Genomic DNA, 16,984 nt, shown 5'->3' with positions numbered 1-16,984 from the left:
CAACTTTAAAGTAAATCAGAGGATAAACTGAAGTAAGATAATTTCATCTGTTTCCTTTGTGTGCATCCAAATTTTATGTGGTATTACCGATATTGTTTTTTGGTACATTATGTTGATAGATCAGATCTTGCCACATTGCTTTCAGTGGCAGACTTGGATTGTACTTTAATAGATTAGGTATGTCACAGGATAAAAGAAATACTAAAAGTAGAAGACAATAAAGGTTGGAGTCAGCTGTCAAGTGACAGCTTTAATCAGACAAAACCTAATTTTAAAATTCCCAAAGCCTCTCTAGTATTAATTATTAACATTAATTTTTCTCTGAGTGGTTTATGCACTCACTACTCCCCAGAACATCTCAGCTGTGATAAATGAACATACTGAAACTTTAAATGAGAAGTGAAATTCAATACATATAGTCTATAATGACAAAGAGCAGAAGAAGGGGGAATGAACGGAAGGAATTTCTGCAAACATTCACATGTCCATTTCCATGTGTGCTCTAGTAAAAACAAAGTTTAAGATTTGCACGGTTCGATGACCAAACGGGGCTAAAAATGGGTGGGGGGGATGGCATGCTAAACTACCAAAGTTGAAAGCAAATCAAAATTGTTATCTTGGAAAGCGCCTTCTTCTGCATGATCCCCACCGCACGTTAAGGTCATCTGAGAAGGTCCGTCTTCAGTTACCACGAGCATGCCCAGTGGCGACTCAGAGGCAGGCCTTCTCTGTAGTTGCCCGTGGGCTGTGGAATGCACTCCCGGCAGAAATCTCTAATCTGAATTCATTATTGGCTTTCAGGAGAGCCCTTAAAACCTATCTGTTTGGCCTTGTCCTCCAGGGTTTTTAACTGTTTTAAATGTTTTAATTGTTAATTGGTTTTATGTTGTTTTTATAGTTTTTGTTTTTAACTGTTGATTGATTTTAATTGTTTTTATTTTGATGTAGATCACCCTGAGCCATTTTTGGAAGGGTGATGTAATAATTAACTAATTAATTAATTAACTATTGTTTTCTGCATCTTGCAGTTACCAGTCTATTTTTTTCCAGATTTCAAAAATATTTTTGAGCAAATGAAGAGTGGCTTTATGTCCCAAAGTGATAACCACAAGCACAGCAAGGTTGGAGTGAGCCCTGGGACAAAAAGAAGATGGGACCCCTTTCCCTGCATCTTCTTCCCCTTCCTTCCCATGAGTAGAAGTACTATAAAAACATGGTGAAAACAAAATCTTTTGGGTATGACCTTTCTCTTGTTCCTATGCAAATAATATCCCCATACATGCAGACACTTGTACGCACACTTGCACACATTCATTCCCCTGGCTCATAAACATTTTTAGTATCTATACCAACACAATAGACCCACACAATCACCTCATATATTCCTACAACATCAGCCATGAAAAACAAAAGTGAACTGCCACCAGTGTTCTCTCTATTTTTTTTCCATCTGTGTGCAGAATGAGTTTTGTTCTGGGTGGCAGTATCAGGGCAGTCTGTGCACACATGCATTCAGAGTGGGACCTTCTTAATTAAACCTGAGCAGGATCTAAAATTAACTGAGTGGACATCAAAAAAAGTGTGAGTGTGCACATACATGTGCATGCCTTAGAGGGAACACTGACTGCCACCCAGCCAGCGGGGAATCCCTTCCCTCAAGGACCCAGGGACACACACACACATACACCATTCAATTATAGCTATGCCCCTGATAGGCCCAAATCTTGATGAGTCACAGATACAGTGAGAAATCTCACATTGCATCTTGCCTTCCCTTGGTCCCTGTAATGCTATTCAAATCTACAGTAATACTTGTGGTCTTTGCTGTTGCTTTTCTGGGCTCATTTTCTATGTACTCATTTGTGAGCATCTGGATTCATTGTTTCTCCTTGAGGATGTGTATCCTGAGATGACAGCATCTCCTGAAAAATGTGACTAACCAGGCACGGAGGGAGCCTGGCGATGGTCCATGTTCGGCTGCCACGGTGCCCTGGCTCCACCCCCTGCATCCAACGTCAGATGCAGCGGGGCCAGCTAGCCTTTAAAGGCAGGGAGAGCCATTCCGGCCATGCTGCCAATGCAGCGTGGGCCGATTGCCCTCCCAAACTTTTGCTTTTAGGCCCCGTTTGGGAAAGAGATCGGCCTTGCTGCTTTGGCAGCAAGGTCAGGAGCGGCTCTCCCCGCCTTTAAAAGGCAGGGAGAGTCACTCCAGCCGGGCTGCCAATGCAGCGTGGGCCAATTTCGGTACCAAAAGGGGCCACACGGCCCTGTTTGGGAGCGAAATAACACACACACACCCTTGTCTGATGGCGTGTCTGGGGCCATGAGGTGCGGCCTCTGGGGGGATGGTGGCTCGAGTTCTCTGAACCTATTCGCCCAATGGTGGCTCCGCCCCGTGACTAAGTGAAACTTGTAAGGCTATATAAATGATATAAGTGCTGTTGGAATGACATGTTGAGGCTATTCACACACACATGCAAAACTGGGCTAAGGTTTTGCACACGTGTGTGAACTGTTGGGATCGTCCCGATTCCGGTGGCTATACAGCAGCAAACCCGCCAAAGTAGCCTCGCTCTAAAATGAGGTTAAGGGATCGTGCGCTCCCTTAATGCCATTAATTTGGTCGTGTGTCAGGTGTGACTGCTTGCAGACGCAGCTGGCACACTCGGGGGGAGGGGGTCCCAATAATGCACCATGCACTTGCGTGGTGCATTATTGGAGCTTGGGAGGGGGATGCTCAGTGTTGCATCCCAGCACCCTGACCCCCGGAGCTATCAGGAACACAGCTGATCATCTGGGCAGGCAATCCGCCCGCAGGGAGGGTAAATGAAACCTGCTCTCCCTGGAGACTGATCGCGAGAAGAGCTCCGTTATTTGTGTTCTGTATTCGGAAGTCTATTGTAAAAAGCAAAAGGAGATTTTGTTTAATTGTTTCCTTTTCCCATTTAATGCTTGTATTAAGTAGCACAAATAAAAGAAACATGAGAGAGCCAATACACTGGAATGCAATAAGAAACTGAATATCATCTTCAACCAGGAAGAACTAATGAAGCATAGATTTAAGACAGTTTTCAAATCCAGCAAATTTTAATTTCATGACGTATTTAGCATTTCTATTGACATTCACATTCATCAAACTATTCGCATTCATCAAACTGACTGAAATGAGTAAAATAAAACAAGTCCATGCAATTTGCTAACCAGACACATGCTAATTTGAATGTCATAAAAATGAATGAAAAATTGAATTAAATTTGTGACTTTCACATCCCAATAATCTTCATAACTTTCCAATATGCATATTTAGGATTTCAGATCCTAAGACTGCAATGTGTAAAAAGGCACACATATTGTGGATCTATTCTAATTAATGGCCTCAAAGAAGACAACATTTACAACAATGGATGATGTTTGTGAGCATTTCATATATGCACCAAATGCATAGTATGCCAGATTTTTGTCCTTCCCCACTCTGTCAGAATGATCCAAAAATAGTTAGAAAACTGTATGTTGGGGCTCTGAATGTAATACAATTAATCTGAAGGTGAAAAACCTAAATCTAAAGCCATTAAGAAATAAAAGTCTTGTGTTTAGTACTAAGGAAGGGTGTACTACATTGGCTGTAACAAAACAAAATAGAACATGCTGAGTTCATCTCCTTGCAACCAAGTAGATTTGGTTACTCATTTTGCTTTGTCCCTGTGCTGTTCACACCAGTGTGTCTGAGTATGGATGCATGTTGCTTGAAAGTGTGTTTTTCTATTTGCAATGGGTTTCTTGCTCTTCAAACACTGAAGTGAGGGTGGTTATACAAGAGCTGCAATGCAGTATTCTGCAGCAGCACCTGCCAGCAAAATACCCTTTGTTGCATCATATATCGGCATTCCAGTAACTTGACCCTGCAAGTTTTCAGTGAATCAGATATCAATTCAGAAGTTGATGTAGCTAGGCAGCGCCTTTCTGGCTTTAAAAAAAAAAAGTTCAACCATGTCTTTACATTTTGAATATATATATATATATATATATATATATATATATATATATATATATATGCATGCATTAAGTGAAACAACATTAAACCTGTTAAATATTCCAAGTTTTTTGTACACCATATCCATTTTTGTTCTATATTGCTAATTTTGTGGTGACCTTTTAAAGGGACCCCACCCCCCCTGTTCTCGTTACCATTTCTTCCCTTTACTTTCTGGCTCAAAAAAAGCCAGAAAAGCTTTAGATGTGTATAATGAGAGACTAGATTATATTGATTTGTCAGCTTCTAATTTTTACCTTATGTAGCAGTGCTGCCCAATCCCTGAGTATCATGGTAGATGGCATCTCCTTAGTTCATTTATTGGTCCTTATTTCTCTATAATTTAGACTAGATTTTGTGACTGGGAGTTAGAGGCTTACAGTCAACAAGTTGCCTGGAGCAGCATTAATACCCCATAGGTGAGCTGAGATTTGAATCCAGGTCTTCAAATTCAGCCTTCTAGGCACTGGACTAGTATGGCCACCTTCTTTCAATGTGCCTTGACAAAACTCTACAGCTCTGCATTAAAGGTAGGCTAACACTTATCACTTAAGCAGAATTTGGGGCAGATTTGGAGTTCTGCTCCCAAGTTTTGAAGAAGACAGGCATTACATAATATGTAGCATTTTTGGCAGGTTCTGGTAAGATTTCCTCCACCCTCTTCTGGGCCACACTGAGCCTATGCAAAGGCCTCTAGGGCTAGTCTGGATAATGTCATCAGAGCCACATCTATAAGCTACAACATACATGATATGAATGTGGCCCATGTCATGACTCCTACTAGGGCCCCGGGGTGGGGGGTGGGGTTGTTCACTGGGTTTGGATCCTTGTCTGTAAGGGATTCACAAGAGGCTGCTGCGATTATGGAGAGGAGAGCTGGTCTTGTGGTAGCAAACATGACTTGTCCCCTTAGCTAAGCAGGGTCTGCCCAGGTTGCATATGAATGGGAGACTTGATGTGTGAGCACTGTAAGATATTCCCCCCAGGGGATGGAGCCGTACTGGGAAGAGCAGAAGGTTCCAAGTTTCCTCCCTGGCATCTCCAAGATAGGGCTGAGAGAGACTCCTGCCTGCAACCTTGGAAAAGCCACTGCCAGTCTGTGCAGACTATACTGAGCTAGATGGACTAATGGTCTGACTCAGTATATGGCAGCTTCCTATGTACCATCCACTTTATTTTGATGTGAAAAGCTCATTCTCCATATAAGGTTCTGGGGTGGGGTGGTGGTGTAAAGTGGCAAAACCCTCCCAAAAATGGCTGAGCAGTCCTAGGCCTTCAAGGGCATCTGAATAAATCAGACTCAAACTGAAGAGTAGAACCCTTCAGCAACAAGAATTTATTATCAGATTAAAACAAAAAGGTATGCAATAAGAACAATTGTCTTTTTATAAAATAGATTGTAAGGGAGTGTTTTCATTAACCTGGCAACGCAGATTCCAAGCAATCAGTAAAGAAAAATAACTTCCCTGATGCGTTTTACTGACTTGGCTGAACTTATTACTTACAGGCTGCAGCCTTGCCATATCCCCAGCAGCTCAGCTTGCAGCTTCCTCAGGACCCTCCTGGCCTGGGAGTCTGGACAGACCAACAGACCAAAACGTCTGCTGGTGGCTAAGCCAGAAATCCCTGCCCAGTCCTCTTGATTGGCCCCTTCGATTTGAACTCCCCAGGCTTTTTTCCTTTTTAGGAAATGTTCACCCTCCCGGCAGTTGCTCTAGGTGAGACCTAGTCTTCCCTCAAAGCCTTCCCATCACTACAGCCCATATCATTGGCACTGTATACAATCAGGTCATTCACACAATAAAAAACTGTGTTCTATCCAGGTTTGAGAGCTGAGTGTGCTCCCAATACTTGGTTGTGTTGAAGCAAGGTTTTCCTCCTACCTTGCTTCCACACAATCACTTCTACCCAGGTTTTCCCCCTACCTTGCTTCCACACAACCAAAAATTGGGAGCATACACAGCTCCCAAGCCCGGATAGAACACAGTTTTTGATTGTGTGAATAGCCTTGATATATTTTTAAGGATGCAAAATGAAAACAGGACTTGCAGCATTATCTTCATCTGCTGCAAGCTTTCCTTCACAGTGAAACCATCCGATGAGCACAGCCGCACTTCAGTCTTGCCTGATCATATTTTGGACATTACTTACACCCACTACTGCCCCCTACACAGCCATCTTTGTTTCTGTAGCTGGGAACCTGAAATGACAAAGGTGTGGTCTTTATCTCCTTAGAGACTAAGAATGCCTCATCCACATTGTAAGTTTGAGCTGAGACATGCTGTACAAACCTGTATTTATTAAGTAAATAAATTTAAATTCTCATGAAGAAAGGGCAATGCCTCTTTCTAGAAGAATGGACGGCACTTATTCCCTTACTCCATTTTAGACATACTGTTGCTGTCATGTTGATAATACATTTTATATTTCATCACGAACGATGACTGTGTCAAAAATACAGTTGTGATTAATCGGTCTGTGTTGCTTTTCCTGTGGGTGTGGAGACACTGGTGTGTTCCTCCACAGTCTTCTCTATTCCCAAGTTCAAGTGATTTAACAAACCTGCTGAGCCAAAGGAGGAATGATTGTATCCCATAAGTGGCAAGTGCGGGAACACCAGTGGCTCCTTGCTGCTGCCTTTCAATGAAGAAGAGAGTCCACAGCTCATAAGTTCGTAATGCACTCTTGGTATTAAAGCTCTTCCTTCACCATCTCATCTCCTTTAGGAGGGTCTGTCATTTCACACACTGTGGACTTGAAAATACATTAGTGTTTGTAATGTGTTTAGCGGGAAAATGCTCACACCTCATAAGTCTGTAATGGGTTCCTACATTAGAGCACTTTGCTTCTGCAGTTCAGCTGTTTTAGCCCCAATATCATTTCACACGCTGTCATCTCAGAAGACACAATGGCAGTTTCAGCAGCTGCTGCTGTAGGAATTGCTCTTGTATTACGCACCATCTAGTAGGACACCAGCTGAGATTATTGCATGCACATGTTTCCCATCAAGCACTTGACTTGTAAGGGGATTTTAAAAGAAGCATTTAAAGCCTTGGAGACAAACTCTAGTGTGACTTTTAAAAGGGTATTGTCTCTTTCATCTGCTGTTTTAATCTGGGTCACATAAATCAAATCCCCTCTCCTCCTGAAGTAACTACTACAATGGATGTATCGCCATTCAGAAACTGGGGTCTAAGGAATGTTTGACTTTTATGTCGGGTATATAATCTGCTATTGATCCACAGAAAATGTCTGCCAAGAAATGTAAGAACCACACTTCGTTGGGTCTTTCATTCCTAGTAGTCAATGTATTTTTATTGATTGAGACAAACGAATCCCACATATAAGTTCAGCTAAGGATCAGGTCACATAGTCAGATTGCATTTGAGGTGCTTTGAACACTGACAGAAATGTGAATGTGAACTGAGTAGAAGTGCATAGAGATATCTGTCAACCATTTCTGCTTTGGGGTTTTAATCTGAAACACTTTCTCATTATACTGAGATTAGCCATGAGTTTATCTGTGTACAGCCCAGTATGGCTGAGGCTTCAGCTGCTTATGTGCAGAGAAAACAAGTTGTGTGAATCAACCCAGTGTTAATCAGATGAGATTCGTGAATCAGCACTACATTTCAGTTTCATAAAGGGGAAGTGGGGCAACAGGAATATTCTTAGGGCACCCACAAAAGTCCCTGAAGTCTTTTGGAAGATGTATTCTTTTAAAAGAGAAATCGTCCTATTTAAGAAAAGCAGCTCTGACCTATACAACTAAGTTCTGCAAGCCCTTGAAATTGTACTGCTTATTATAATCCACATTTACTACTGCACACCTAATAAATGTAGAAGGACCATTTCACCTTTTGAGATCCTCCTACAGACCTTCAAATCCTTAAACTACATGGATTTCATTTTTCAAAGTGCTAGTGTGCATACAGAAAAGAAAAATAACTGGCTTAACCCACACAGGGTATCTGCACGCTACTACCTGATTGCTCCCCTCACCCCCTGCCACAGCCCCCCCTGCACCTCAGAGATCTCACTACGCTCACCTGAGCCACACTCCTGCTACTACTACTCCATCCAGTTGCTTCCATTCCCCTCACCCCTCTTGGTCACTCCTCCATCCCTTTACTCCATCCCCCTCACCCTTCTTCATGGCCGCAGTGTTGCTGGTACCTATTGGCCAAGCTGCATCCCACTAGCCCCAAAGACCTCCTCACCCAAGCCCTGCTTCTGCTCCTACCCACAGGAGCAGCAGTGGTTGACCGGGCCCTTCCTTGCTGCCACCACTGCCATGGCCGCATGTTCCCCTCAGGCCACTGACAGACCCGGGCCCTTCCCTTGCCTGCCTCCTTCTGCCAGTGGCCTCAGCAGTCCCAAACAGCAGCAGCGGTTGACTTGGCCCTTCCTTGCTGCCAATAAGCACTGCACGTTCTCCTCAGGCCACTGACAAGCTCAGGCCCATCACTCGCCCTTCTTTCTCTCTTCTCCTCCCTTCTTTTTCTCTCTTTCTCTCTCCTCCACTCGTTCTTCCCCTCTTTCTTTCTTCCCGTCCCTTTCCCACCCCCTCTCTGTTCGTTCCTGAGTTAACAGATCTTGTTCCTCTCGTTTCCTCATCTAATCCATACAGTGGCAGCTTATTCTCCTGAAGGGTCTCTTTCCTCCCTCACACCCCCTCTCTTCGCAGACTCCTGCCCACTATCCTTTTATATATAGATAGATGCCTCTCCTCTACAATCAAGGACATCTTCCAACCAGTAACAGTTGCATTCCAACTGTTCTTAAGCATCACAGGCTTCTCCTCCCTATCTGCATATGGAATCCCCACTGCCCAATCATGATAGTGATTCTGCTCTTGCAGGCTTCTACTCCCTATCTGCATATGGAACCTCCACTACCCAATCATCACGGTGCGTCTCCTCACGAACTCTCGCAAGAGCTGCCATGCATGGGATTAGCCATGGGTACGCCTTAGAAAATTATATATATAGATATGCAAATGTACAATTTTTGCTTGTGACTGTTATAGGAAACACCATAATGTAACATCCATTCTGACCTTTGCCATGGAAATGGGCATTGCAGGATTATAATGGGGGAAGGCAGTACGGTATGAAATGCCATGTGAAATTGCAATGAAAGGGTAGCATTTTAGCCAACTGTGGAATAGCAGAGTCTCAGAAGTGCTAGAAGGCCCTAGTATGGAAAGAGGCCTTGCTACTGTTAGCTGTAAGAAGTATGCTTTAAGTCAGAACAATTTAACTTTAACTTTTAGACTTTAAATCTATATTTGGCTTAATTGCTCTAAAGTAGAACTCAGAAACTATGCTACAGAGTTAGCTTTTGTGATCCACCCAACTGCTTTCATTACATATTTACAGGTGCAAATATATTTAACCATCCATCCTTAAATAGTACTTTAAATAGTACCGACAACATTCCAACTCTTCTTTTGGTAGTTAGTACACTCCAACTTTGTCATCTGCCTCTGTTGCGAGAGCCAGATGACTTTAAAAAGTGTTTTTAATTGTTTTTTCTTAAAGACAGATTTCTGGTCTGGATTCCATCAGGAAAACTCAACTTTCTTTACATGATGTAACACAAAGTACTGTGATTATGGCTTCCTGACTCAATCAACTTTTTAATGGACTGAGGAGCAAGCTGTGCTCCTGGTGAAGCGGTCACAAGACCCTTTCACAATAAGTGCAACAATTCCCTATTGACCATTTTGGTAAATTATTAGATGACACTGCTGTTCCCAATATTGCATAGTAAACCCCAAATTTCTAATAGACAACAAAAGGAAATTATAGTGGCAGAGCAGCATCAGTTTAGTTAAGAGGAGGAGTTATTTCAACATTCTACCTCTATAAATCCTGAATATTCTAATAGTCATAAAATCTAAACCATCTCTCCAATCTGCCTGAATATCTGGATATATCCACTAGGTGATGAGTGACACCACCCCTGCAAATTTGGTGCAGTTCTGAGATAAAATGGCTAAGATACAGCAGTTTAAATTTTTTCTCTTAAACTCTAGAAAACAACTGCTGGTTATGCTTATTTACCATCACATAACCAGGGCTCAAGAAATACATTATTTATTTATTTAGGACATTTATATACCACCCCATACAAAAAGTCTGTGGGCAATTCGCAATATAAATTAATTAAAACATTAACATATTTAAAACAATTTAAATACAACAAAACTCCAAAAACAGAAGCTTTAAAACTATAAACTAAAAGCCTGAGCAAGCAGGTATGTTTTTAGGTCCTCCTTAAAAACATTCAGAGAAGGGGAAATTCTAATTTTGTTAGGAAGCGTGTTCCAGAGTCCCAGGGCAACTTTAGAAAAGGCCTGGTTTTGAGTCACCATCAACCGAGCTGGTAGCAACTGCAACCGGGCCTCCCTAGACAATCTTAAAAGGCAGTGGGATTGATAAGAAAGAAGACATTCTCTTAAATATTTAGAACCCAAGCTGTTTAGGGCTTTATAGGTAATGTCCAACACTTTGTATTTCACCTGGAAACTGATTGGCAGCCAATGTAGTTCTTTTAAAATGAATGTAATATGATCTCTTCGGGCAACCCTGGAAACTAACTTGGCTGCTGCATTCTGTACTAACTGAAGTTTCCAAACTACATACAAAGGCAGCCCAATATAGAACACATTGCCGTAGTCAAGCCTGGATGTTACCAGCATATACACCACTGTTTTAAGGTCATTTATCTCCAGAAATGGATGTAGCTGGCAAATTAGCTGAAGCTGATAGGAAGCACTTCTGGCCACTTCCTCAGTCAGGGAGAGGTTTGAGTTCAGAAGTACTCCCAGACTACATACCAGCTCTTTCTTGGGGAGTGCAACCCCATCCAGAACAGGCAGATCTAAACCACTACCTAAGTCTCAACCTCCAACAATGAGTACCTCCATCTTGCTTGGATTCTGCCTCAGTTTGTTTTCCCTTATCCAACCCATTACTGCTTCCAGGCAGGCATTTAGGGAAGTTAGGCCATTTCCTGCTAAAGTTGACATGGAGATATAGATTTGGGTGTCATCAGCATATTGATAACATCCTGCACCAGTTCCCCTTATGATTGCTCCCAGCGGTTTCATGTAGATGTTAAAAAGCATTGTAGACAATATGGAGCCTTGTGGTACTCCATACTGGAGCTCTTGTTTTAAAGAGCAACAGTCTCCAAGCAGCAACATCTGGAATCTACCGGAGATGTAGGAGTGGAACCACTGCAGAGCCATGCCTCTTGCTCCCAACTACTTCAGGTGCCCCAGAAGGATACCATGGGCGATGGTATCAAAAGCTGCCGAGAGATCCAAAAGGATCAACAGAATCACACTCCCTCTGTCAATTCCTAATTGGAGATCATCCAACAGGCCGACCATTAGTCTATTTCTCCATGACAAGTGAAAAAAATCCTGACACGTAATGTACCAACACAGCTCAAGGAACCATGTGAGAAGTAAAATGCCACCTATATAGTAAACATCCAGCTGGAATTTCATGATTCCTGATGCATTGTGATGCATTTTCTAAATTTCTACAGCCAGCATAATATAAAAGACAAAATCTTTACAGCTTATATGGCTTTTATGGAAGTTAAGGAAGACAGCTTAATGAACAATTTCCACAGTTTTTAGAGCATGAATGAAAACTGAAAGCATCTTAACTCACATCTTAAACAGAAAGGTTTTAGATTACAGAGTAATACCTCTCCCATCCAAGTGGGAGTGCTCCCTAGCAGACATTAGAAGAGCTATAGAGCTGTTCCAGTTCTGCGTCTCTTCCCCTCAGTTCCTTATAATTTCTAGCTAAACACAATGAGGCTCTTCTCATGATTAGTCAGTCAGTCTGCTCTGGGCGGCCGAACTGGCCACCCACATGACTACCGGCTCCATTATGGAGCCGGCGAGGACTGGGGGGATTGGGGGCCACACAGGGCATGCTGGAGAAACCTCTGAGCCGGGAGGCTGCTTTCACCCTCCCGGTTGGGGGTCTACTTGTGAGTTGCCGTGGCGCAGAGCCACACACCACAGCAACTCACGATCGGAAAGCCCGGGTTAGTGGAGTGCTCGTTCTGCTAACCTGGGCTTAGGGCAAGGGTACTTAAGCAGGTGACCCACTTAAGAACCACCGGGCTCGCAGCCTAGCTGGTGGTTCTCACGATGGGAGGAAATTGGGCTAGCCTCTGCTAGCCTGATTTTCTCCCATCGTGTGAATAGCCTCAATGTGTGATATAACCTCTTCCATGGCCCCTACCTTCACATCTCATCACTGCTTGGTGGGGTTGGGACAATGCACCATGTTCCAGATGGTTCTAAAGTTTTGAAGTCATATACTGTAAGCAACTGCATCCTATTCATGGACAAATACCCAGTTTTGGAATTCAAAGATTTACATAAGATTCATCACACAGAGATTATTTTGAAGTGAGGCAGATGGTCCTACAGCATTTTTACCCAAGACAAATTCAACAGAGTGCTATCCTATGTTTAGCTACAGATGCTTGCAAAAAAATTTAAAATAAACACACAGCCTATATTTAAAAAAGATAAAATCATAATGCTGATGAGAAGGTCAAGCCTATACAACACTGCCAGAAAGCTGAAGTTCTTTGAATAACTAGCTACTCAGAATCCAATGAAAAATCATGTTTATGACCATGCATCTTTAAAATTAAATGGGATCCTACTACTAGCCACTGTAGAATTACATTAAATAATTTTTTTTAAAAAAAGCTCCATCAGCGCAGCTTTCCTCCTTCAGCTTAATAACAAACGTGTCAAAAGGAGAACAAGGACATGATGTGCCTTGGTCAGCTACTGTACAAGTAAAGGGTAATAATTGGTCAAAAGAGATGTCATGAAGAGACACACATACACACAAGGACAGCACATGCAATGCAATTGGAAGACCCATCATGATAAACTCTTCAGTGACAAAGCTCAAAATGGAAAAAGGAACTGTTTCCCTAGACAGTTTTGCAGGAAATGTCATCCCAGAAGCTTGCAGGAGAGAGAAGAGGCGAGACAACACCTACTCCTAGGTAGACCCCAGGGTGTGAGAATGGGTGCCTGCCTGTTTGCTTCTCCTGCTGCCCCCCTGTCTGTTATCTGCCCCCCAGGACTGGCTGCTGTGCTGAGGTGAGGCCTTGCAGGATTGGGGCCAGGGAGGAGGGTGACTTGGCAGTTTCCTGCATTCCATCTGCCTAGAGCTGCCTGCTCAGGTCTATATAGGGTGCTGCCAGTGGCGGCGGGCCCACCACCAGTGGGGCAACACCAAAGGGGGTCGCCCCTTTGGGGGAGCCACCTCCGGGGACAGTGAGGGCAAGGGCCAGGTCTCTTGGCCTAGGTATTTGTAGGGGGGGGCATTTAATAGTGGAGCTTTGTTTTAATTTGTCCTGGCTGATATAATCTTAGAATGTGTCTGGGCTTAACTGAAGATGGGGAGACGGGGCATGTCCACTGACTGTGGGGTGGCCATTCCGGTCGTGGTGGGGAACAGAAGAAGTAACGTTGGCAGGTCAGCGGGCCATCACAGGGGAAGGAGACTTGGAAATCTAATAGCTGTTTCCCCTTCTGGGTGTCCTGCCAGCTCTTTGATCTTGGGGAGCAGTGCTAATCATCCTTGGAACCTCACCTTGCTCCTCTGTAATGCCAGGTCGGTCCAGAACAAATCATAAACCATCCATGATTTGATTCTGGATGAAGGTGCCAACTTGGCATGTATTACAGAGGCCTGGCTGGGAGAGGCTGGGGGCCCAGTGTGGTCCCAGCTTCTTCCTTCAGGCTACTCTGTTGAGGAGCGGGTGAGGGACCATGGGGGGGTCTATAATAGCAATAGCAATAGCACTTACATTTATATACCGCTCTATAGCCGGAGCTCTCTAAGCGGTTTACAATGATTTTAGCATATTGCCCCCAACATTCTGGGTACTCATTTTACCGACCTCGGAAGGATGGAAGGCTGAGCCAACCTTGAGCCCCTGGTCAGGATTGAACTTGTAACCTTCTGGTTAAAAGGCAACAGTTTTACCACTGCGCCACCAGGGGCTCTATAAGAATAACCTTTCCCTTACCAGAATCCCTGTTAGGGTGTCCGACCACATCAAATGTGTGTACTTAAGTCTGGGGACCAGGGATAGACTGGGACTTCTGTTGGTGTACCAATCTCCCCGCTGCTCAACAGAGTCCCTAACTTAGCTGACGGACTTGGTCTTGGACTTGGTGTTGGAGTCCCCCAGGCTTGTGGTGCTGGGGGACTTCAATGTTCACTTTGGGACTGATTTGTCCGGGGCTGCTCAGGAGTTCATAGCGGCCATGACAACTATAGGCCTATCTCAAGTGGTCTCTGGGCCGATGCACGTTGCTGGTCACATGCTTGATTTGGTCTTTCACTCTGATCAGGGTGGTGTTCCGTGGGTGAGGAATCCTGTGATTTCCCCATTGTCATGGACAGACCACTATCTGGTTAAGGTTGGACTCACAATCGCTTCCCACCTTCGCAGGGACGAGGGACCTATTAGGATGATCCGCCCGAGAAGGTTATTGGATCCAATAGGTTTTCAAGAAGCCTTGGAGAGATTTAGTGTTGGCTCTGCTGGTGATCCTGTTGATGCCCTGGTGGAGAATTGGAACAGCAAACTCACTGGGGCAGTAGACATGATTGCTCCTAAGCATCCTCTCTGACCTGCTTCAAAATTAGCCCCTTGGTATATGGAAGAACTACAGGGCTGAAGCGGCAAGGTAGATGACTGGAGCACAAGTGGAGAAAGACTCCACTTGAATCTGACAGATAGCAACACAGAGCTCATTTGAAGACCTATGCTCAGGCCATACGTGCGGCAAAGAAGCGATTCTTTTCTGTCCGTATTGCATCCGCAAGTTCACCTCCGGCGGAATTGTTCAGGGTTGTGAGGGGGCTTGTGAGTGCCCCTCCTCCCTTGAATCAGAATCTGGAACCATCCATTACCCACTGTAATGAGTTTAATGAATTCTTTGTGGGGGAAATCTCTCGTATTCGGGCCAACTTAGACTTTGTCTCCACAATTACTTCAGTGTCTCATGTGGAGGTGTCCAGCTACTACTCTTGTGTGTTTAGGTTGGATCAGTTCCAGTTTGTGATTCCTGAGGATGTGGGCAAGCTGATTGGAATGGTGCGGCCTACCACCTGTTCTCTTGACCCTTGTCCGACATGGCTTATATTATCTGGCAGGGGCGTTGTTGTAGAAGGCCTAGTAGAGATTATAAATGCATCTCTGAGGGAAGGTAGGATGCCTCTTTGTCTTAAGGAGGCAATTATTAGACCACTTCTGAAGAAGCCTACCCTGGATCCCTCGGACTTGAACAACTACAGGCCTGTCTCCAACCTTCCGTGGCTGGGCAAGGTAATTGAGAGGGTGGTGGCCTCCCAGCTCCAGACAGTCTTGGATAAAACTGATTATCTTGACCCATTTCAAACTGGCTTTTGGGCTGGCTATGGGGTGGAGACTGCCTTGGTTGGCCTGATGGATGATCTCCAATTGGCAATTGACAGAGGAAGTGTGACTCTGTTGGTCCTTCTGGACATCTCGGCGGCTTTCGATACTATCGACCATAGTATCCTTCTGGAGCGTCTGAGGGGGTTGGGAGTTGGAGGCACTGCTTTGCAGTGGTTCCGCTCCTACCTCTCAGGCAGGTTCCAGATGGTGTCCCTTGGAGACTGCTGTTCTTCAAAATCTGAACCCTTGTATGGTGTGCCCTAGGGCTCTATATTGTCTCCGATGTTGTTTAACATCTACATGAAACCGCTGGGAGAGATCATCAGGAGATGTGGTGCAAAGTGCTATCAGTATGCTGATGACACCCAAATCTATTTCTCCATGTCAGCATCATCGGGAGAGGGCATAACCTCCCTAAATGCCTGCCTGGAGTCGGTGATGGGCTGGATGAGGGATAGCAAACTGAGACTGAATCCAGCTAAGACGGAGGTACTCATTGTGTGGGGTTGGAACTCAAGAGATGATTTTGATCTGCCTGTTCTGGATGGGGTCACACTTCCCCAGAAGGAACAGGTACGCAGTCTAGGGGTGCTTCTGGATCCGAGCCTCTCCCTGGTGTCCCAGGTTGAGGCGGGGCCAGAAGTACCTTCTATCAGCTTCGGCTGATACACCAGCTGCGTCCGTTTCTTGAGGTGAACAACCTCAAAACAGTGGTACATCTGCTGGTAACCTACAGACTGGATTACTATAATGTGCTCTATGTGGGGCTGCCCTTGTATGTAGTCCGGAAACTACAGTTGGTCCAGAATGCGGCAGCCAAGCTGGTCTCTTGGTCATCTCGGAGAGACCATATAACTCCTGTATTGAAGGCGCTACACTGGCTGCTGATGTTTCCGGGCAAAATACAAGGTGCTGGTTATAACCTATAAAGCCCTAAACAGTTTGTGCCCTGGGTGTTTAAGAGAATGCCTTCTTCAGCATGAACCCCACCGCCCACTGAGATCTGCTGGAGAGGTCCATCTGCAACTGCCATCGGCTCGTCTGGTGGCTACTCAGGGACAGGCCTTCTCCCCTGCTGCCCTGAGGCTTTGGAATGCGCTCCCTAGTGAAATAATAGCCTCCCCATCTCTGACAGCTTTTTAAAAGTCTTTAAAAACTAATCTCTTCATGCAGACTTTTAATTAATGTTGTTTTGATGGTTTTAATGCTGTTTTAAAATATTATTTTAAAAAATTAAATCGTTGTAATGTGTGTTTTTCCCCCATTTTTGTCTTAACGAATGTTTTACTTTGTTTTTATTTTGTTGTAAACTGCTCAGAGACATAAGTTTTGGGCAGTATAAAAATGTTTTCTTCATCATCATCATCATCATCAACAACAACAACAACTTTGTTAGCCGCCCTATAACAAACTATTCTCTGGGAGACTCATAACACAGCATTAAAACATGAAATAAAA

The sequence above is a fragment of the Hemicordylus capensis genome, chromosome 2, assembly GCF_027244095.1.
Source record: "Hemicordylus capensis ecotype Gifberg chromosome 2, rHemCap1.1.pri, whole genome shotgun sequence".
NCBI lineage: Eukaryota > Metazoa > Chordata > Lepidosauria > Squamata > Cordylidae > Hemicordylus > Hemicordylus capensis.
Note: the sequence above shows the minus strand (reverse complement) of the source record.